The sequence below is a fragment of the Lissotriton helveticus genome, chromosome 4_1 (genome assembly GCF_964261635.1).
Source record: "Lissotriton helveticus chromosome 4_1, aLisHel1.1, whole genome shotgun sequence".
In the NCBI taxonomy this organism is placed as follows: domain Eukaryota; kingdom Metazoa; phylum Chordata; class Amphibia; order Caudata; family Salamandridae; genus Lissotriton; species Lissotriton helveticus.
This window is the reverse complement of record NC_136063.1, coordinates 226,398,320-226,420,684: the sequence shown is the minus strand read 5'-3', so window position 1 is coordinate 226,420,684 and position 22,365 is coordinate 226,398,320.

The window sequence follows — 22,365 nt, the reverse complement described above, 5'->3', positions numbered from 1 at the left end:
TATGTATTCGCTTCCCGAACTTCCCCTATACTCTTGGCAGCCAAAGGCACGTATTTCGTTTGCCACGACCAAGCCTACACGTGGTTGCCCCCTGACTTCTCAGGTACATGCTTTATCTCATTTCTGCTGCCTCCCACCTACACGGCCAGAGCAGATTACCATCGGACAAGGACAGCTAGGGGTGTCGTGAGTAAAGACAACACCGCGGGTCAGGAATTCGCTGACTTCGCAAAGGGTTTTCTGCCATTTTGGGGGCCTATGGTGAACAGCAGAAATATTCGCCAGTTATCGAGGATAGTTGAATCCGCCGTGACTACGACGGCCGGACCACTTGGCAATCTGACAACCGAGCTTCAGTCGGATCGACTTATGACCCTTCAGAACCGAATTGCCTTAGACATCATACTCGCCGATCGTGGTGGTGTGTGTAGAGTCATCCAATCCAGTTGTTGCATATTCATCCCTGATAACGCACCGACAGTATACCAGGCCATCTCCAAACTACACGAAATATCTGGTTCCCTTCACGTCGAGAAAGGGGATTGGTCCCTGCTGGGGTGGTTCTGGGAGCTGATCACTGCCTGGGGATGGAAAACCTTGATCTTCATTGGGATGATCTTGGCGCTTCTGTTCATGTTCTGCTTGTGTATACAGTGTGCTCCTGCACTATGTGGCCTCTGTGCTACCTCGTGTGTACGGAAGCCTGTGTCACAGGACGAGCTGAGTAACAGAATGATGCTACAGCAACATCTCCACGAATTTCTTCATACCGATTTGGACTCAGATTAGCATGAGTTATTGCCTTATATGAGGGCAAAAGGAGGGTCTGTGGTTCTCAAAATCCGGACCCTGTCGTTTTCCGATATCGAGGTCCAATACCCGTGTCACAAAATCTCAACGTACCAAGACGATTTTGGTGTCTATGAATCGATAATAACTAGGACATCCTTCCTATGTATTTGCGTTACAATCGAGGGTTGCCAACACCCCTAAATCACAGTTTCCGTCCCCATCCCTTAAACTCCATTTTGTGAACGGCATCCATCTTGCATCTTGCCCTCATGATAAGTCAATTAAAGGTCGAGCTTGATCCAAAAAGGACACGTCCACCTTTCGTGACTTTACCCTGACCTGTCCCAACTGACTCCACTGTCTTCGGCCAAACCTGTTAGGGCAGCTCCTCGCCCAGTGGCCGAATACGATAGCATCAATACATAACATTCCACAAACCATTCACTACATACAGACCATGCTTTCTGCAAACATGCACCTGTCCACATTCCTTGTTTATGGCCAGTTTTATGACTGGGTTGTACCTTTCTTTATTGAGGTTTCATCGATATCTGATGGGAGTTCCAGGCCTAACTGGGTAATCCATCAACGAACTGGACATCTAAAATATGGGCTTGCTTACATGACTTCGCTCTTTGTATTATTGTAGAAATATGTGTATAGCCATATCATAAACTCAGGAATTCTTGCTTGCAGCTATTATTTTTGTATATAAGGAGACGGCTGGTTCTGTAAAAACGAACAGTCTCCCTAGAACCTACTCTCCGTGCGGTGTACTTCTGGGACACGTGTTACTTGGTAGCTACCAATAAAACTTGATCCTTGACGGTAACTAGAAGACTCCGTGTTTCTGTGGTCCGGAACAAGGGAGAACTCAGAGGTCTTCGGGTGTTATCCCCTGGCACCCCGGGTTCCTAAAAACCCGGCACCTCAGGGGCTGGGGAGGGGCTGGGGAGGAGTAGTGGCTCTAGAGTAGCACCTGAATAGGGCTGTGTCTGCCGTACACAATTATGGTTCCGCCCCCTCTGCTGTATCTGGAGCCAGGGCTCACACTGACAATGGAGGTTGTTATGCACTTGCAAAGTGCCCCCCAGAACTGGTTTGGACTGGGCCCAGAGCCCTGGGCAAGAAGAGAACAAAGAGATTTACTGTATAAAAAGAGGGGCACAGACCCCAGACTTTTATATCACTGCTGAACTAAGGAACCTACCAGGAAGAAGGACCGGAAAAGCTGGAGGAGGAGTTGTGCCCCTGTGCTGTGTGCTGTTGGGGTTTGCCTTCCGTGGTTGCTTCTGTCGTGGGTCGGGAAAGGGCTGGACTGTGCATTCATCATCCTGCTGTTAGAGTTTTCTCCGAGGGCTTGAATTAGAGGTTGCCTCCTGTTGGAAGTCTCAGGGATAGAAAAGACTTAACAGATCTCTTCTTGGATTCAGAGGGAATCTTTGCCAAGGAGAAGAGTCGGAGAAGCTGAGGAGGAATTCTGCCCCTGTGCTGTTTGCTGTCTGGGGTTGGCCTGCAGTGGCTACTTGCTGCCAAGGAAAGGAGAAAGGACTTTTCTGTTTGCTGTGTCCCCTGCCTGAGGAAGATCTCCAAGGGCTGGAAACTGAGCTTGCCTCCTGTTCTGAAGTCTCAGGGACATAAAGACTTCACCACCGGCTTGCCTGAACTTCCTTGCTGGAAGTCCTGACCTGCTAAGATGTGCCTGCTGTTGATTTAGACCTCTGGAGGCTATTTGCTGATGGGAGCTGGGAAAAGTAGCGCAACTTCGAGAAGCGTGGGGCACCTGCACCTGTTTCCGATACATCGCTGAAGAAATCGTTGCAGACCCTGCCACCGGCTTGAGAAATCGCTGCATGCAGCCTCGAGTGCAACGATCTCCGAAGTCCAGGATCACTGCACCGTTTCTGACCCAAGGCCTTCTGTGCGGTTGCAAGAACCCATGGATCGTCACATCTCATCGAGGCTCCAAGTCTGTCGCATTGTTGGGGGACGCAGTAAGAAACTGGAGCTTCACATCCAAACACAGTAAGAAACTGACGCATCACCTCCTCTTCAGTAAGGAACCAACGCATTACCTCCCATGCGCAGCAGTAAGGAACCAACGGATCACCTCCCCCGGAGCAAGGAACCGACGCATCACCTTCCCTGAGTGTAAGGAGCCGACCCATCATCTTCCCTGCAACCCTTTTTATTTGTGTGTGCAGCGCATCCAAGGTACTTCGTTTGAAAAGTGTTGCATCTGCAATTTGCTTTGAACTGAACTATTTCTACCATTTGAAAGTCATATTTTAATTACTGTATTGTGGATTTTTGTTATTTTGGTCTTGTTTGTTTTAAGATAAAGATTACTTATTTTTCTAAACTGGTGTGGTGTTTTCACTGTATTTCTGTATTTGTTCACACATTCTTTACACACTGCCTCTGACATAAGCCTATCTGCTCGTGCCAAGCTACCAAGTGGATGAGCAGGGGTTATTTTAGAAGTGTATCCCCCTTACCCTGACAAGTAGCAATTGTAGCTATTTGGACAAAGGTACCTACCTCTGCCAATTAGAGACTCCCATTTCTAACAAAGATAAATATGGCAGAGCTGCAGAAGCTCTCCGGATCACTGACAGGAACAACAGAAGAAGAAGGACTGTCCTGCTGGACCCCTGGACTGTGCCGTGGATGGTCTGCACTTTGAAAGACTGTATATGCTGCCCTCACACGTTTTCACCAAGAAAGACCCTTTCGTGACTCAAAAAGAAAGGAGTGGACTTCCTGACCAGCAACAGGTACTACAGAGCTGGAAAAAGTCACCTGCAAATTGAAAGAGAGGAACATCCCAGCTGATCAGTTGCAAATAGAATTGTCCTAGACTGTGCATGTGCATTGTGAGAGATTGAGTCCTAGAACCCCAAGTAGCATTCCAGTCTCTGAACCCTTGGCTGGTGCTATTGGACCCTTATTTTCCTCAACCAATCCAACAAGAAGCAAGATTGCAGAAAAGGTTCAGGAAGAGACCTACTCGTCATTGAGATTCAAGTGGCAGTAGTCGACTCATGAATCAACTTGATCACAGTGGCTTGTCCTGCTGAAAGCTCCAGAGCTCCTCACCATCGACATCAAAGGCAAAGACTTCCAGAGGCTCGCCAAGGCATAGTGTTATGGCAGGCTGCTGTAGTTGAATTGAACACCATATCCCAGGAACCCAAGGACTCGTTGTAGTGAGAAAAGCTCCAGGAGAAAGAACAAGTCTGAAGATAAACTTTTGACCACGACCTAGCCATCATCCTATCCAACCCACGCTCTATCTCAGCTGGTCTAAAACCTTGGCTTTGTCCCGATCCAGCACAACCAGATAGCAGCAAGTAGCACTTTATACTTTTTGGCGCTAGAATGAACACTTTCTTTTAAGCTTTATAAATTCATATATCTGGTTCCCTACTTTAGATTGTTGTTATTTTGGTGTCATTTTATATTCACTATTTCTATATTGTGTTGTGCCTTTTATTTATTTTGTGGCTTGGTGATACTAAATGCTTTACACATCCCTATCCCCTAAGTTAAGCCTGACAGCTCATTTGCCAAGCTACCAAGAGTTGAGCAAGGATTAACTTACTGAGACTTGAGTGAATCTATTTAGTGATTGTGGTATTATTATTATTATTATTATTAGTCGAAGGTGAATATCCCCTCCTACTAATAACCCACTTTCCTACAAGTGCATAGTAAAAGCCTATTCTTTGTGGTCGCAAACACACGTATTTTGTGAATTGAAGCATTTGTACCACAAATTAGGTTTGTACATCAGGCCCGTGATTACCCAAAATCTTTGGCAAAACGCGTATGACTAACCCCTTCGCTGCCAGCTCACTGTGCTTGCACTGGTGTCCTCCTGCAGGTGATATGGATCTCTGACTCATGGGGGTCCATTAGGATAGCGGGCGGAAAACCACCCCGACCGCCATGGAGGCGGAAAACAACCACCCGGCATGACCGCGGATAAACCGGCGGTCAAATTAGGATCCACCGCCACTAAAGACCGACCGCGGCAGTAACAGTTGAAATAAAACCGCCCAACGTGTGCGGTGATGCCAAAACTCCGACCGTGGCGGTCGGAAAAGCAGCGGAAAAGACAAAACCGTCCACAGGTAAAGCGGAGACACCGCACAGGATATTACGAAATACCCGAGGGTGTCGCGGGCGGAACCGCTGACACCGGCCGCCGCGGTCGCACCCAGGAGTGAATGGGAGAAATGGCGGTCAAGCAGCAGCAAAGCCACCGCTGCGGAAGAACATGGAAAACATGGCGGTCGATGTGAAAACACCGCTGTGATGCCTAACATTGCATAAACAAAGTAGCCCTGCCCCCAAAATATACAACACACATACACAGAAACATATAGAACTACAATAAATATACAAAACTACTGAACTACTCCCACAACACACCTGACAACCACAATCCAATTGGACACACCCACACAGCTTAGTACAAAGCCACCCCCTTCACTGACCACAATCCTTTGCATCTTTCCAGAACAGAAGGCCATACACCACATTTGACAGGAGAGGCAAAAGAGCACACCACACCCACCCACCCACCTCCACCATAAACACCACCATCACATCATCACAAACAAACCCCATCACACAACACACCTCACACATCATCACCACACCCCTGCACCCACACACCCCTGCACCCAAAAACACCTCAACCCCCACACACCATGATATCACAAAAAATGCCCAAATTCGCAGAGAGTGAGTTGACAGTCATGGTCAACGAGATTGTGAGAGTAGAGCCACAACTATTTGGTAGCCTGGTCCAACAGACACCATCAGCCACCAGGACACAAATGTGGGAAAGGATAGTCCAAAGGGTGAATGCAGTAGGGGCCACCCCAAGATCCAAGAAGGAGATCCAGAAGCGGTGGCATGATCTCAAGAGGGTTGTCAAGGAAAGGAGGAGCAAGAACTGGACGCTGGCAAACGCGACTGGCAGTGGCCCTACCATCCCACCAAAGACCTTCACACCATGGGAGGAGAAGGTGCTTGCCATCCTGCTACCTGAGAGTCTCACAGGAGTAGCCGGGGGAGCGGAGGCTGGTAAGTACAGACAAATGTTTAACACCACAATGAGTATTATCTCCTTGCAATACCCAAACACCAATACACTGTCCATTCCTACCCAACATGTAGCCAGCCATCCAGCCGAGGAGGCCTGTATGAGGGGGGAAGGTCAGTACAACAACTCACACCATAGCCCCTGGCCCACACCCCAGCAGCATGGAGGCCTCCCCCACCCAGGAGCAACTGTCAGCCATTGCACTGTTTAACAAACAGACCTACAGGTTGGTAGCCATCTTCACTGGGAGGGTGTCTGATGGGTGTCAGGGAGGGAGGCCTGCACTAACTACGACCACCATTCCCCCTGGCCCACACCCCAGCAGCACGGAGGCCTCCCCCACCCAGGAGCAACTGTCAGCCATTGCACTGTTTAACAAACAGACTTACAGGTTGGTAGCCATCTTGTATTGGAGCACTGTTTTGTGGTGGGAGGCCTGTCTCACTGCTCCCACCATTCCCCCTGGCCCACACCCCAGCAGCATGGAGGCCTCCCCCACCCAGGAGCATGTGTCAGCCATTGCACTATTTAACAAACAGACCTACAGGTTGGTGGCCATCTTGTATTGGAGCACTGTTTTGTGGTGGGAGGCCTGTCTCACTGCTCCCACCATGCCCCCTGGCCCACACCCCAGCAGCATGGAGGCCTCCCCCACCCAGGAGCATGTGTCAGCCATTGCACTGTTTAACAAACAGACTTACAGGTTGGTAGCCATCTTGTATTGGAGCACTGATTTGTGGTGGGAGGCCTGTCTCACTGCTTCCACCATTCCGCCTGGCCCACACCCCAGCAGCATGGAGGCCTCCCCCACCCAGGAGCATGTGTCAGCCATTGCACTGTTTAACAAACAGACCTACACGTTGGTAGCCATCTTGTATTGGAGCACTGTTTTGTGGTGGGAGGCCTGTCTCACTGCTCCCACCATTCCCCCTGGCCCACACCCCAGCAGCATGGAGGCCTCCCCCACCCAGGAGCAACTGTCAGCCATTGCACTGTTTTATAAACAGACTTACAGGTTGGTAGCCATCTTGTATTGGAGCACTGTTTTGTGGTGGGAGGCCTGTCTCACTGCTCCCACCATTCCCCCTGGCCCACACCCCAGCAGCATGGAGGTCTCCCCCACCCAGGAGCAACTGTCACCCATTGCACCCTGCACACTCACCTTACAGGTATGTACCAACCGTAATTCTTCATGAAGTGTGTGTGTAGAAAACAAAGAACTATTGCACGCAAAGCATTGACATTCAACATGTATGACTCCATGATGTCCCTCTGCACTATGAAATGTTACACGGTGTTGCCATGAATTGTACAACTGATGACTGCATATATAACTAGTGTACAGACAGATGATGATATGCAGGTGACAGAAACACTGACCACTCCACATCTACTCCACAGGTGATGAAGAACTCATTGCTGAGGAGCACACCAACGACCAGCAGAGCCAGTCTCCACCTCCGGCACATGGACTCTCAGATGCGGACTCCCAGGACAGTTTGGATGATGAGCTCCAGCCCGGCCCATTTGGTGTGCCACTTACCCAGAGGTCCCAGGCCCCCATCCTCGCCAACACCACCTCTGCTGCACCAACAACGCAGCAGACCCCTGCTGTCCCGGCCTCTGCCTCCACCGCAACCACCACCGCCACCACCGCCACTGGCACCAACACCACCACTACCACCAGTACCACCTGCAGCACCCTCCCTGTCCCTAGGGATGACCATCCCACAGCAACACCTGTGGAGGGCAGGGAGGCAGTGCGTGGCGCACCAGTGGCGAGGGAAGAGGTCCATGGCCGCAGAGCAGGTGGGAGGGCCAGGGTCAACACCAGACCTCGGGAGGAATGGACACCATCCCTGGACCACTTCACCAGAGTCGTGCAGGCCTACCAAGAGGTCCAGGGACAAAGTGGCCGGTCTGATGAACTATTAAGGGAGCTCATTCTGCTGATGAGGTCCATCGATGACCGTCTGGGACAGATGGTGGACCTCATGGGCCAGCAAGTGGCGTTGCAGAGGGACAGGCCTGTGTCTCAACCACCACCTCCGTCCCCTTCTGTTGCTCCGCAGGATGACAGTGCTCCATCCTCCCCTGCGTCAACAGAGAGGGGTGAGTCCTCTGATGCCACTGGACATTCAACAGGCCCCCCACCGCCAAAAAGATCTAGGGGGCGTCCAAAGAAGAGCCTGGGAGTCTCTGGAGGCAAACCACCTACCACACGCCAGTCATGGAGCCAGCCGTGAAGACAACCCTCTTCCCAACTGCATTCACTGTTTGGACTTTCTTTCCCCACATTGCCATGGCAATGGCACCTCTCTGTTGGACTGGGTCACCACATCCATGTGGTGTCTACTCTTGCATCTCATTGAACAGGACTGTCAACTCACTGCTCATTCCCCACCTTCATGTAAATATTCCTGCACAATTCACATGCACACTCACAAAATAAAATACCTGACACTCCTGATTTTGTGTGTGACCCCAGCACCACCATCTACCCAGCCAAGGTAGCCATTGGCATATGGACCTGTGTATATGGCGGTGGGTATGCTCCGCCGCATGAGTCGCGGTACCTACCGCCAGTCCCCTGCGGTGTGACCCCAGCACCACCATCTACCCAGCCAAGGTAGCCATTGGTATATGGACCTGTGTATATGGCGGTGGGTTTGCTCCGCCGCATGAGTCGCGGTACCTACCGCCTGGCCCCGGCGGTGCATCACCGCCATGGGGCATTGCATACATCCAATGGCATCGATGATCGCGGTGGCATGATGCAGATTTGAAAATCGCGGAAGGTGTGCTCCGCTACCGCGGAGGCGGTCATTGGATGCTTTTGAATGATGCACAATCGCGGTAGCGCACCCCGAGCACCCGCGGTGCGTCACCGCCGTGGAGCATTGCATACAGCCAATGGCATCGATTATCGCGGTGGCATGATGCAGATTTGAAAATCGCGGAAGGTGTGCTCCGCTACCGCGGAGGCGGTCATTGGATGCTTTTGAATGATGCACCATCGCAGTTGCGCACCCCGGGCACCCGCGGTGCGTCACCGCCGTGGAGCATTGCATACAGCCAATGGCATCGATGAGCGCGGTGGCATGATGCAGATTTGAAAATCGCGGAAGGTGTGCTCCGCTACCGCGGAGGCGGTCATTGGATGCTTTTGAATAAGGCAGACCCGGACAACCAATTGTAGCAGCTTTTAAGCTTCTGGACGACCCCAGGGGGCTATAAATCTGTGGGAGTGAGCCTCACATTTCCACTACTCACAGAGCCTGCTGCCTGGGACCATCTCCTGCTGCTGCTTCAAGAGCCTGCTGCCTGGGACCCTGTCCTGCTGCTGCTTCAAGAGCCTGCTGCCTGGGACCCTGTCCTGCTGCTGATTCAAGAGCCTGCTGCCTGGGACCCTGACCTGCTGCTGATTCAAGAGCCTGCTGCCTGGGACCCCTCACAACTCACTACAGCCACAGGTCTGCCATATCCACAGGGATGTCAAGAACAGATAAGATCCGTGCCAGTCCATTCACGAGTGAGGAGCGGGGTGTCCTTGTGAACGAGGTGCTGGCACAGTACCCACGGCTGTTTGGTGGCCCCAATGTTGTGGTAAGTCACCATGAAGGGAGCAGTAGGGCAGGGTGGTGTCAGACGTGTAGTCATGATGCTGCAGTATATGCTTGGGGATGTGGGGTGCTGACAAACACTGACAGACAAGCTGTTTCCAGGTCGTGGGAGTGTGTGTATTGCACTGTGACTCTTTCCTAGGCCTGTACTTGTATGTGTGAGTGGGTTGTGTTACATTTTCGGGCAGACAGAACCAACGGTTGTTAGCCTTGTAGATGCCAAGACAGTGAACGCTTGTGAGGACATTTCAGGGTGCCCCTGTAGTCATAGTCAGTGTGACCCACACAGTAGGTTCAGTGGCTGCACAGCCAAACGTTGAACATCAGCCAACTTACATGCTACAGTTGCTTCACACTGATTAGTAGATATGCCCCATCAGTGCCCTGTACAATTTCTGATTTACACACTGCTGTCGATGCATTTGTGTTGAGGCATCATGCTTTAGTGTGATTATCATGGAGACTAGGAACCTCAATGTCTGCATGCATTCACTAATGTTTATGACATGCAGAGTGGCCTTGTGAGGGTACCCCCAGTTCTGGAGGAAGGGAGGTTACTGTGAGTCCCGAGTCAGTGTCTGGTTGCTGTACTGATAGATGCTGACATATGACATTGTGTAATTGTTCATTTACCCTTCTTTACTCTCATACCTGCAGCTCAAGGTACACCAACGTAAGGCTGTGTGGAGGGCCATAGCAGCAAAGGTGTGAGCCCTGGGGGTATCAAACAGACAACACGCACACTGTCACAAGAGGTGGGACGACATCAGCCGGCTGGCTAAGCAAGTTGCAGAGATGACCTTGGGGATGGTACCACGCACAGGGCATGTGGCACGGCGCACCATGACTCCGCTGATGGGACGCATACTGGCAGTGACCAATCCAGACCTGGATGCACGTCTGAAGGGGCATCAGCTGCAAGACAGAGATGGTGAGTATCTGGGGAGGGAGAGTTTTTCTGGGAGTGGATGCATGTGTACAGGGCCTGTGGCAGCGGTGACACATGTGATGTGGGTGTGTTGCCATGCTGTGATATGTGATGTGAGTGGCGACTGTGATGTGTGCCTGTATGAGGCATTGGGCCACCATGGCCTTACTGTGCTGCTCCTGCCTGCAGTTATCAGTCCTTGACAGATTTTTGGTGTCCACATGGTCACTCTTCTTTGGGATGGTGTGGGGAGTCCATATTCTGCCGTACAGCAGTGTCCACTTAATGAGTGTGACTCCATGTCTGTCTACTTTGCATGCACCATGATGGTTGAGGCCCACACATCTGACGACAATGTGAACCCTGTTTGGCATATGGTGATTGCTATGGCCTATTTGGAATTGTGGCATGTGTAGTCAATACAGGTGTGCGTGGTCTCCTCTGGTTCCCTTTTGGGCTGTAAGTGGTGATGTGTGTTGTGGCTACATCATGTCCATGGGGCAGGTCAATGTGGGCTGGGGGAACACCATCCATGGGCAGGGTGTAGTGCTGTGTGGCATCGGCATTGCTCCACTCCTGGCAGTTTGTCTGCATGACAGGCACTGTTGTGGTCTATACAGTGTGTAGCTGCACAGTGATTGCAGGGTGTGGTGGTTACCATGTAGCTCTAGGCCTCTCATGTGCTGCATTGATCTGATATCGTGTAACCAGACAATGACACTTACACAACCCTGTTTCTCTCATTAATGCAGATTCGCAAGACACCACGGCGGGACATGATCCTGAAACAAGTGTTGGCGAGACCAGCACGACAGCGGCAACGGAGGCAAGTGAGGCTGAGCCAAGTGACACTGAGCACACCAGCGCTATTGAGGGTGACAGGAGTATGCATGAGGAATCTGTGGCTGAGACACAGATTACCACTTCATCTGATGGCAGCGGGGATGCGTCCCTGTTAGCAGCCACAGGGGATGGGGAGTCTGCTGCAGCATCTGACAACCAGCGGCCACTGCCCAGCCTCCCATCCACTTCCTCTGGGGCTGGCCGTATCCGTGTCACTAAGAGGGGACGTGTAACATTCACACATGGCACCGCTGCCCCTGCACCTGTCCCCCCTGCTGCCCTCAGTGCAGAGTGCGTAGAGCTCCTGCGCCAACTTTGCATGGGCCAGACCGCCCTGCTCAATGCTTTCAGTGCCCACGAGAACAAATTAGGCCAGGTTGTAGCATTCATGGAGGGCATACACTCTGATGTGGGTGGGCTACATCGTACACTCCTGTCATTGTCAGCCACAGTCACGTCAGCCCTCCAACAGGCACATGCTCCCATTGCAGGTCAGGTGCCTGTGACGTCCACCCATTCAGTGGCCAAATCAGATGACAGTGACCACTTGGGATTTACATCAACTAAACGATACAACACTAGGAGCACAGGTCAGACCCAAAACAAACCATCCCGTCCACAGACTCCATCCCCAAAGAAGAGCAGGGACCCCCTAATATGCACAGACAAGGTGATGTCACAGAAGAGCAAGGCCAGAAGATCATTGTGGCAGACATCAGGATCACATGCTGCAGAGGCATCATCAGAAATTGACTCAGCTATGCCCACAGAGGATGTGTGGCATGTCATGGCTACACCTGGGGAGAGCACAGGGACACAACCACCCACCACATCAACCTCAGAACAAAGTACATCGAGGCAGGTGGAGGAGAGCCCTGTTGTGACCAGCCCAGTCATTGTGGCAGAGGAGAGCCCTGTTGTGACCAGCCCAGTGATTAAGGCAAGGGAGGGCAGTGTTGTGTCCAGGCCAGTGATTCAGGAAAAGGAGGGCAGTGTTGTGTCCAGGCCAGTGATTCAGGAAAAGGAGGGCAGTGTTGTGTCCAGGCTAGTGATTCAGGAAAGGGAGGGCAGTGTTGTGTCCAGGCCAGTGATTCAGGAAAAGGAGGGCAGTGTTGTGTCCAGGCCAGTGATTCAAGAAAAGGAGGGCAGTGTTGTGTCCAGGCCAGTGATTCAGGAAAAGGAGGGCAGTGTTGTGAGCAGCCCTGGCAAGAACGGACAGGAGGGCACTGTAGACACCACCCCTGGGGGAAGTGGGAAGGTGGTCACTGTAGGGGTACACCTTCCAGAGAGGGTAAGGTTGTGCGGAGGCGTAGCCAGCCCAAGAGTTCTGCAGGATCAAGCACATCACCAGAGGGAGTGCCAGTGTCTGCCCCTGATGTGGGACAGTTGGTGTGTGTGCCTGTTGTGTCACCAACACTTCCCATCAATCCCACAGGGAAGCCGTTTCATTCTCCCAAAAAGTGGAAGGGCACCCCTCCTACCTCTCCCACCCACACTGTGTCAGGGTTGTGCATGACTCCACCTCCACATGCCACTGTGCCACCTGGTCCACACAGCCCTCCACCTTGCCGGCCCTCTGTTATTACCACATCACATGGGCCTCTGTCACCCCAGTCAAGTGGGCCTGCTGTCCCTGACACACAGCCAGGTCCCAGTCCGCATGACAGCCAGGAGTGAGATGTCAGCACCCTCATACGCCTGTGCCCCACACAGGTGTGCTAGTCAAGAGCATTGTTAGCGAACTGGGTGTGTTGCTAACTCTGTTGCTCTGATGTGCTGTACTCTCCCATGTGCAGCGTCTCATGTACTTGCTGTATCCCCTGCCAAGGACTCTGGGCCTGTTGCTCTGATGTGCTGTGCTCTCCCCTGCCATGGACTCTGGGCCTGTTGCTCTGATGTGCTGTACACTCCCCTGCCAAGGACTCTGGGCCTGTTGCTCTGATGTGCTGTACACTCCCCTGCCAAGGACTCTGGGCCTGTTGCTCTGATGTGCTGTACTCTCCCCTGTGCAGCCTCTCATGTACTTGATGTATCCCCTGCCAAGGACTCTGGGCCTAGTGCTCTGATGTGCTGTACTCTCCCCTGTGCAGCCTCTCATGTACTTGCTGTATCCCCTGCCAATGACTCTGGGCCTGTTGTTCTGATGTGCTGTACACTCCCCTGCCAAGGACTCTGGGCCTGTTGCTCTGATGTGCTGTACCCTCCCCTGCCAAGGACTCTGGGCCTGTTGCTCTGATGTGCTGTACTCTCCCCTGTGTAGCCTCTCATGTACTTGCTGTATCCCCTGCCAAGGACTCTGGGCCTGTTGCTCTGATGTGCTGTACACTCTCTTGCCAAGGACTCTGGGCCTGTTGCTCTGATGTGCTGTACACTCCCCTGCCAAGGACTCTGGCCTTCCTGTTTGTGTTTGACCTATGCATAGTCTCTACCATTTGCACATGATTTTGTGGCTTGCTGTTGTGTACTAATGTTGTATTGCTACATCTGTGCAATCTGTGAATAAATACTGTTAAATCTGGTGTGTGTTTTATCAGCCTCCTTGCAGATTACAGTCCTTTTCTTGTTTGCATTTGCTAGACTGTGTACCATGCTCTATTTTTCTGTTCAACATTGCAAGGTTCTTTGTAGCCATCTGCTTTTTAGACGGGGTGACAGGGTCTTCAGTCCATCTGGCCCTGCTGATGTTGTACTCTGTGATGGCTATTTTAATGGCCATGCAGTTATCTTGTTGGTGGTGATTTGCTATTGTTGCATACACTGTTCACAGGTCATGTTGGGGGAGACTGGCAGCACGGGGTGTGCTGCTGTTCAGAGGCTGGCTGTGATGTCATGATGTATGTGTGTGTTTTAGTTTTGTCTTGCCCTGTGTGGATGATTGTATGCAATTGTGTGGGCTGGGGGGAGTGCACTGGTGTTGTGTGTTCCTTGTCAGCCAATCCTGCAGTGCCTGTGTCCCTGGTTGTGTGTTGTGTGTTGCAGTGTGTGTATTGTGCTTGTTGTTACAGTGCTTGTTGGTGTGCATGGGGGTGCACGGGATAAGCACCTGGCCTGTGACTAGGTCGGGTGGGGTGCAGTGTGGTTTGGGGTGGTGTGTCCCTGTGATGTTTGTGTCCTGCCCATGCTTTGGTGTGGCCCTGCCTTCTGCATGGTGCGCATGTGTTGACCGCTGCGGTGACGTGACCCTGACGGGACGTTGCTGCTGGTTGGTGGACGTTGTGTGTTCCGGATGCTGTGGGGTGCCTTGTTGTGAGGTGGGTGATGTGTGGATGCCCATGTTGATGTCTTGTGCCCCCCCAGCAGGATGCCTGTGTGGTGCTTGAGCCCTGTGTCGGTATGTGTGTTGTGTGGTGCATATGTGTAGTTGCGTACCTGCGGCGGTGTCCACGTCGGCCCATCTGGCGATAGTGTTGTAGCAGGTACATGACCGGATGCATGTGGAGGGCTGGGTCCATGGGGTTCATGTCGGGTCTCGGTATTCGTGCTCCGCTGTTGACTTTCCGCCTGCTTCAGCTGTGCGGTGTCTCCACTGCGGTGCGACTGCTTGTTTGGGCCATCCTATTTTGTTGAGCGGGGCGGACGTCATCGGGCGCGGCGGAGGGTCTCGATTGGCTCCCGCGGTGGCGGACGCACTTTAATGGCGGTGCGCGGCGCTCCGCGGCGGACGGGAAATGACCTGTGTTTACCTATCCTAATGTTGCGGACGTGAGTTCCGCTGCTCGCGGGCGGTAAATGCTGTTTTTCCGCCACGCCACCACCGCGGTGGTGCCACCGCCCGACATCCTAATGGACCCCATAGTGTTTCTCGGTGTGCATCCTAGGCATATCAATGGAGCTATACTTGAATGTTCTAATTTGCCTTTCGGCGAGAGGTGCCTGTTTACTAGTGAGTTAGGTATTGTGCATTAAATTGACTCCACTCGTGCAGTAAACGTATGCAAATGCAGCATGTGGTGCAATCATGTTTGGACTTGTGTGCCAAACCTCCCTAAACATGCTAAGGTAGCCACCATCAGTGTACTTTCGATTTTGGGGACTGCACCGAGGGAGATGTCATTTGTGGTGCTTAAATCTGTTTGAGCTGCACAAAAACATTTATTTGTGTTGTGTTACAGACCATGCTTCAACCATAGTCTAGCAATGGCATCCATTTTCTGAAAAAATGTTTACTGCACATTGTACAGCCTCTACCTATCTCTGTAAGACCACCCCTCACATGTGTTACTGCCGTCTTAAAGGTCTTGTGCGTGCAGCCAATAGAACTCACGACACAGCTAAACAATATTGTTGTCATTGCTTTGCTATGATTGATTTGCAGGTGCTATTCATTAATGGTGTTTTCAAAAACATACAATGACATCACTAATTGTGGGGGTGCTAGACATCCTGACAATGCCTGCAAGTGAAGTTGTTTGTGGCATCATCTGTCCCTTCAATTACAGCTGAGATGCTTCCTGCAGGATCTGCTTTATTAGTTTTCCGCATATGTGCCATTCAAAATAAATGCTAAAAGTTCAGAGTTTCTTGCGGTTACTCAAAACATTATTTCCTTCTGCAAGCACAATCATGCCTGCAGTTTGATAGCTGAGAAGCTAGTGTTAGATTTGAGCTCTCAGAAATTGTAAGATTTATGTGGGAGGTGTTGCGTAGGATCTCGCACTTTTGATTCTCAGAGGGATTTTCTTGCACGTCAACATGTTTTAACTTCGTACTTATTCTCCCTTCAATAAACTATATATATTTGCACAGCTTCCCTCTTCATTAACACTGTCTGGTAAATTGTAATTCTAATGTAAATGCGGGGTTTTGTTTGGCTGAGTATTTTTGTTGCATTAGTGTTAGTTTGTAACAGGATCTTACAGCGATTTAATTAATGAACCCGATATATATTTCCAGCCCTTCCCTAAGGTGAAAGTACCTCGACTGGACATCATTTGTCAGTGTCCTTTGTTATTGCATAGTTTATTAACTCAGAAAGAATTACACCCGCTAAAATGGCTGCTTGTCTTCCTGCTGTACATCGCTGAACTGAGGTGGCCTACGGGATATTGTTTTTTAAATATATATATTTGCAAAATGTGAAAGCAACACACCCAGGGTTCACTAGACACTAAACTTCTCTTACACGCTCCACAAAACTAAGGAAGCAAGGCACAATGAAATCACACGAAACCAGAAATGTCATGATTGTTTTAACGTTTCCTGGAGGTTCACTAAACGCAAACGCTTGGGTTATATTACATGTAGAATACAGAATATATAGATTATAATGCAAAATGTTCATGGGGGAGCATTGGGGCATATTTACAAAGCTATTTGGAGGTCGAAAATACACCTAATCGCAAAAAAAACGGCGTTTGCGATTGCCAAATAGCTCCCTCCTATGTATGACAGAGTTTCGCAGTACAAAATAGGAATTTGAAAACATTGCAAATACCTATTTTGCGAGTCAGACATTCTGCGAATTTCTCTTGCTACTTCGTAAACACAAACACGCTATTTGCGTTAATCGCAAAAAGTGTTGTCGCAAATTACGAAATCTCAAATCTATGTATCAAAAATGTGCAAATTGTGAATTCACAGAATTCGTAAGTTTGCACATGATTATTGCCACCAACTCTGAGCAGGTGGTAACCAAATGTAACCTATTTAAACAGGCCCAAAATGCTACGAGGCTTTCCACAATGGCAGCGCTGTATGTAATCTCCAGGAGGATGTGAATTCAAGCAGCAGAACAGAGAAGTAGGCGACAGGAACAGGTCTTCAGAGTGCATATCACTCTGTTGCAGCAGACAGAGAAAGAGATACATGAGAAGTATAGGCTGGATTCAGCTACCATACTGGACTTGATTGCAGAGCTAAAACCTATGCTTGAACACCCCACCCACAGGACCAAAACCATACCACCACATGTTCAGGTCCTCTGTTCACTGCACTTACTGTCATTAGTGAGCTTCCAGGGGGTGATAGAGACAGCAGGCGAGGCTCACAGAGTTGTATGTCGCGCTTCTTCCATGCATTCCTGGACCAAACTATACTTCTACCAGATTGTCCCATTTTCCCATGTCATTGGTTGCATAGATGGTACCCATGTAGCCCTCTCACCCCCCTTCAACAATGAGTACGTATTCAGAAACCGCAAATCTACCATTCCCTCAACATACAGGTCATTTGCAATGCCAAATATATCATAACTGATATAATGGCAAAATACCCCGGCAGTACACATGATTTCTTCATTTTTAGACACAGTGGTATATACAGACGTCTCACTGGGGGAGAATTTGGCGAGGGCTACCTGCTAGGTAAATGCATGGCAAGCACTCTTACATACAGTTAAGGGCTGAAGTGAGAGTACAGTGAATAACCATATGTTTTCATCCAGCAGGCAACAGTGCATATGCAGTCTGCAAATTCATCCTTACACCGTACCTCAATCCGGCTAATCCAAGAGAGTGAAGATACAATCGCGCTCACAAGTGAACGCGCTGTGTAATTGAGTGGACATTTAATATTCTGAAAGGCAGGTTCCGCTGCCTGCAAAAAAGTGGAGGAGCACTACAATACAACCCTAAGAACTGCTGCAAGATTGTGGCTACTTATGCCATGCTGCACAACATTGCGAGCTGAAAGACATACCAGTGGAACTCACAGATACAGAATCAGAGGTACCAGGCCCACCCTGCAGACCAGCAGGTGGTGTAGCGGCAGCTGCTGGATGACAGAGACGTGGTGAGATAACACACAACTATTTCTAGGTGAGTAATGATGACACAATGCAAATAATGATTTGACAATGACTGTGTTTTATTTTTCTTTAGCTTCAGGTAAATATCAGTCACACAGCCTACAAACACACTTTATGAGTGGCACAATCTGTTGCACATATCATGTCCACAGGGCATGGATGAAGGGTAAACAAGTCCATATGCCATGGGTTACTCACCCACTGGCATTCTGCTTTGGTGACAGTTTATTTTTGCGTGCACGTCCTGCTGTTGCACGCTCGGATTGCTGACTGCGTTCCCATGAGGCATCCGATTGTGTTCCCTGCCTCACACTACACCATCTGGGTTCAGCAAGTGGTGGGGTGATGCTGCATAGGCTTGAGCACTCCTCACTGTCCCCTGAGCCCAGAAGATCTGTGCCACCTATGGTAGCTGTCTGCAGCTGGTCTAATGCATTTGTCACCTGCACCAACCCTTTGACCACATCCTGGCTGCAGTGTGCCATTTCGACACGCATGGTCCCTGTGCGGTGTGACAGCACGGAAGTCACATTTGACAAGCAGTTGACCACCTTGCTATAAGTGTCCAGACAGGTGTAGATATATTGTTTCCCCCTGCATATGGATGCCTGGTCTCTTTTCATGGTGGCACAGAGTTCTTTTATTGCTCCCATCATTTCCCTGATGCTGTCCGCACAGGCCCTATGTCCCTCATCTATGTTAACATTCACCTCTCTGATGCCCTCCTTCATGTCAGTTAGGTTATGGTTCACAGACACCAGCTGCCTCTGTATTGCTCCTTGTTTACAGGCACTCTACCTTCACCATGGTGCCTTCCAGGCCAGAAAACACTGTAGGATCCTCTACAGTGTCTGCGCTGGTGTGTGCCCTTGGTCTGCGTCTCCTGCAAGTTTCTTCCCTACGGTGCACAGGGGGCTGATCGTGGACCTGTTTTGCTCACTGTTCCGGCTCTGGCTGGGCCTTATCCCGTATGGACTCTGGTTCTCCCTCCAAGAGTGGGAGTGGAGGCACAATCTGACGGTGTCTCTGTGCAACAGGTATTGGAAGTGCCATCTGCTCTGTGTCCTCTTGCCCTGCCTGTTCCTCTGTGTGTGCTGTATTGTCAGCCTGTGTTTCAGGTACAACTGTAAATGAAAAAAAAAACTATTGTTTTGAGTTCTGCTTCACATTGTTCACTGAATAAAGTTTTCTGAATTTAGGTTAGATAATTACATTTTTTCCTTTATACATTTGCTTCAACTGCTTATACATTGCTGTGTCTCATTGCTCCACTGTATTATGTGTGTGACCACATCTACCATAATGCATTGCTGAGTGTGCTGGAAAATGTAGAATGTAGTTGCATTATTAATTTGTAGTTGAGGCATTCCTGAGTGTGTGATTAAGTTCGTAATGTGTCAGGGCTGATTTAGCATGCATCTTACCTTGTCTGGTTTTGGGAGAGTCAGAGCTGTTGATGTCAGCCACACCACTGATACTTTCGGGCTGTAGGGTGGACTCCACCAACTCCTCAAGGGGTGTGGATTCTGTCTCAGTGGATAAATCCCCGCCAGTCTTCTTCACCTCTGCAAGCCAGGTTGCCAAGTTGTCATTGGACCTGGAGTGCATAACATACCAGCACTTGCGTAGGTCAGCAATGGAGCGCTTGGTTACACCGATGGCATTCACCTTTGCCAGACATATTTTTCTTTTCTGTGATTCTGGGACATGAAGTGATTTTTTTTCCAAACAGCAACTAATGGCTATGGACCATCTCTTCAATGAGTACCTCATGCTCCCTCTCACTGAATTTGCACTTTCTTTTCCTCCAAGCCTCCTCCTTATCCTTGGGGTGGTGTTCCATGAGCAGCGGTTCCTAGTTGTAGTTGTATCTGAGTTGTGCACTCAATAAATAGTTTCCTTCTTACTTGTGAAAACTAGCCATTTCTTTAGTGTTGGCAGGGTGATCTGGCCCGTGTGGATGGCCTCCCCCTTGCCACTTTCTCAGGACAATGATTCTTGAATGAAGAGTACCAGATGAAGCCACCTGTTGTCAGTCTTGGTCTGATCATACGTGGGGTCACTAACATAAAGGGATTGCAACTCACTCTAGGTGGATTTTGTGCCACCTCTCCAGCTACAGCACTCACCCTCTGGTAAGTAGTTGGAGGCGGTTGCTGCAGTGGCCTAATCAGGGCATGAGTCGGGGGTACAAGTGGGTACACCCCGTCCACCTACTATTTTCACAGGGCAGACCAAATCCACCGCGCTGCGTAATAAAAGCCCCAGATGCCTCCGCAGTGAGGGTAGGGGGCCAAGCTCCGGGGGTCCTCCATCACTTGCATGTCCCTTCCTTGAGAGCTTCAGACGGGGTCTGAAGCCTGTGGGGTAGGGCTGTATGTACTTTACAGGGGGGCCACTGGAAGTTTAGTTATGCCATTGGACCTCTGTTGTATTTTCAACTTGGGGCATCTGACTCGCACTTCAGTGCACCATATTGACTGAGGGACAAAGGAGGAAAGCACTCCATACATAATCGTATACATTTCCAATTCCAATTTATTTATTTATTTTGTTATGGAACTCCTGCGGAGGTCCACAAAAACACACCATCAGATTAAAAAAATAAGACACACTTTACATACAATACAAAATTCTTCCTTACACATTGCTCTAAAAATTCTTATGTAAAACATACTGAGAGGTGTGCAAATATTTCTGTAAATACATAATGCAATCAAATAACCGACCAATAAAAATTCTTATATCGACATGTTAAGAAATGTGCAAATAGCGCTATAAATAGATGAGGCAATTAAATAAATATAAAATTACTGTTAAAAGAAAATTTCCTAATAAATAGGCAGAAATGTGTAAAAAAATTGATATATGCTAAAACAAACCATTTCATTAGAAGGAGACAGCACCAAAGATCGTGCCTCCTGAGCAGAGTGAATATTACATTTGGTAAAAACTGGTTTTAAGAACACTCGCCTGGCACTGCAACTTCGAGCATACAAATAAAACATGATCTAAATCTTGGATTTGCAGCTGGCACAATTCACACATTCTCTTCTCTCTAGGTGTTTTATCTCAGATACCAGTGACATCTCTTAGAGGCAATATCCAAAAGATTTCTATGTTGTTCCTCTCTCAATAAAGTAGCTGCTTGGAGGAGCCAAGTGATATGATCTCACTCATCCCTGCAAAGGGTAGTAGTGGGGATCCTTTTGTTGGATCATAATGCCTTCACACACCCTTTCAGGTGTCATGATTCATCACCTGGGCTGCTCCTCATTGGGGCGGCGGTGCAATCCCCAATGGGCTCCCTAAAAAGGGGCTCTTTGTCTGAGATCTTCTATCCAACTGCCGTAAGATGAGTGCGGGTGTGGGGCCAAGTAGTGTAGATGCTGTGTAGTGAATTAAAATAGGACTGGGAGTACCTGGAATGGACAAACTTTATTCTGGGGGTCTCCTGTCCTAATTAAAAGAAGTGTAACAGGGCGATATCATGTACCACTCTGCGGGTCTATGTGCTCTTGTTAGAGTGTGTTGCTCAACATGTTTCTTGCTGTTGGTGTATTAACCCTGCGATTCTTCAGGACCTAGGATTTTCTCAATTCCTCTGGCGCCCCCCATTATACCCTTCTTAAGCAGAGGCAAGATTTTCAAGAAGGACTTCTCCAAAGGGGGATTCCGTTTGGTCTCCTCAAATAAAATACTCACACATAACTCCTTCTTTTCAAGATTACATACGGGAGACAAGGGGGCACCAGGAAAAGAGGACTTCTTGCCTGTACGGAGATGTCTCTTGGCTCCCCTGAGCGGAGGTATGGTGCAGGCCTATCACTTGGCTGTTCTCCCATCTGAGGGAGGATCGTAGGGATAGGTTTAGTGGTAACTAACTTATTTACCTTTTGCACTTCAAATAGCGTTACAGAAATCATTTCCAATATGTGGTCAGAACTCAGTACACATTTTTCTAATAAGGACAGAATGGAGTTAAATTGTTTTTAATACAAACAAGGTATTCTGAGGGCACACCCTCTCTCTCATTTCCATTTTTTGGTTGAGAATCAGGCAAGAACACATCATGGGCAGCTTCCATGGAGGTACCAACCAGATGACTTGTACTACAGTATTGGAGAGGCATAGAAAGACGTCTAGGAGAGGAGCTTACAATTGGAGTATTTTCTTCCCTTTGACCACTCATTAAATGATTGTCCCTATGCCTACAGTCAAAAAGGTATCCCCAGTTCCTTTTTTGAGCTTCTATGTCAATGTTCGGGAGTGTAAAATCGTCCCCTGGCGATGACTCTTCACATACCTTTGCCTTCTC